Source organism: Bacillus rossius (assembly GCF_032445375.1).
Source record: "Bacillus rossius redtenbacheri isolate Brsri chromosome 4 unlocalized genomic scaffold, Brsri_v3 Brsri_v3_scf4_1, whole genome shotgun sequence".
Lineage (NCBI taxonomy): Eukaryota > Metazoa > Arthropoda > Insecta > Phasmatodea > Bacillidae > Bacillus > Bacillus rossius.
Genome location: NW_026962010.1, coordinates 12465018 through 12466107, shown reverse-complemented (window position 1 = coordinate 12466107; position 1090 = coordinate 12465018). Strand labels below are relative to the sequence as shown.

The 1090-nt window shown below is 39.4% G+C and overlaps 1 non-coding gene across 1 annotated transcript; it reads left to right on the top strand.

The window, feature by feature from the left end:
• The first annotated feature begins 295 nt into the window (after nt 1-295).
• On the top strand, nt 296-368 carry Trnak-cuu (transfer RNA lysine (anticodon CUU)). Its single transcript has one exon. It is a non-coding gene; the product is annotated as a tRNA-Lys (tRNA).
• Nucleotides 369-1090: the final 722 nt, after the last annotated feature.

Below are 1090 nucleotides of genomic sequence, written 5' to 3'. Positions count from 1 at the left end.
AACGAGTGGCGACGCCTGCTGGAGAGCGAGGAACTGCAGGAGCGAGTTGGCACTCGTGACGGACGCTATGTCGTTTCAGGAGAGCGACCACGCGCGTTCAATATCACCGCTACCCGGGTGGTGTACCGTAGAGAGATTGAACCTGTTATTTTAACTATATTAAAAGCTGTATGTATCACTATTGTGAATTTATGAATCAATTATTCGACCTATATTTACGAAGTTAGATTCGATTAAGCTATGCAGATGTAGAGTGAAAGTTAGTATTGTGGCATAAAGTGAGGTGTGAATGACTGCCCGACTAGCTCAGTCGGTAGAGCACGAGACTCTTAATCTCGGGGTCGTGGGTTCGAGCCCCACGTTGGGCGCCTTTTTTGTGTCGCTGTGTGGCGCTCGAGGGAGAAGGATGTGTATGCAACTGCACCTCGCTGCTATTCAATTGTAACGTTTTTAATTTTTTATTTTTTTTTTGGGTTCAATATTTTAAACTAAAATGCGAAGAGGTATTTTATGCCCTATAGTATTTACATGTGTTTGATGTGTGTAAAGCTATTTTATGAAAGACAAGAGTTTTCAAAATGTTTGGATTACGGCACGCGTCTCCATATTATGAAGTGCGTGACCCCACTTGGTGTAAAAAAAAAGTTGAGTTCTATAGCTGTGAAACTTGTAACTAATAAAGTGACATGTTCAATTGTTCTTCTCCGAAACAAGATAAAAAATCCTCCTAGAAATGGGACTTTAAAATTTTTTAGTAAAATACCTATTGTAAAGTTAATAATTCCATCATTGAGCCGGCAAAAGATGGCACGTCTTCGCCAAAAGATAAACGACACAACAGTCTCCTAACAAGTTAGTTGAAGGCGTTGAGACCTTGTTGAATGTATTGTGTGAAAACCATTGATATCCTAACGAACCAAGCCGATGACCTTAAAGAAGAAAATACAATGTTGAGGGCAATGTTTGAAAGTGTGTCAACTACAGGGCATATAATGAGGGCACAAATACTGTCAAGAATAAAAGGATAGTCAGATATCAGGGAAAAAATCACGCATCTGGCAATAAATAAAAAAATATTTCTACCAAAAAT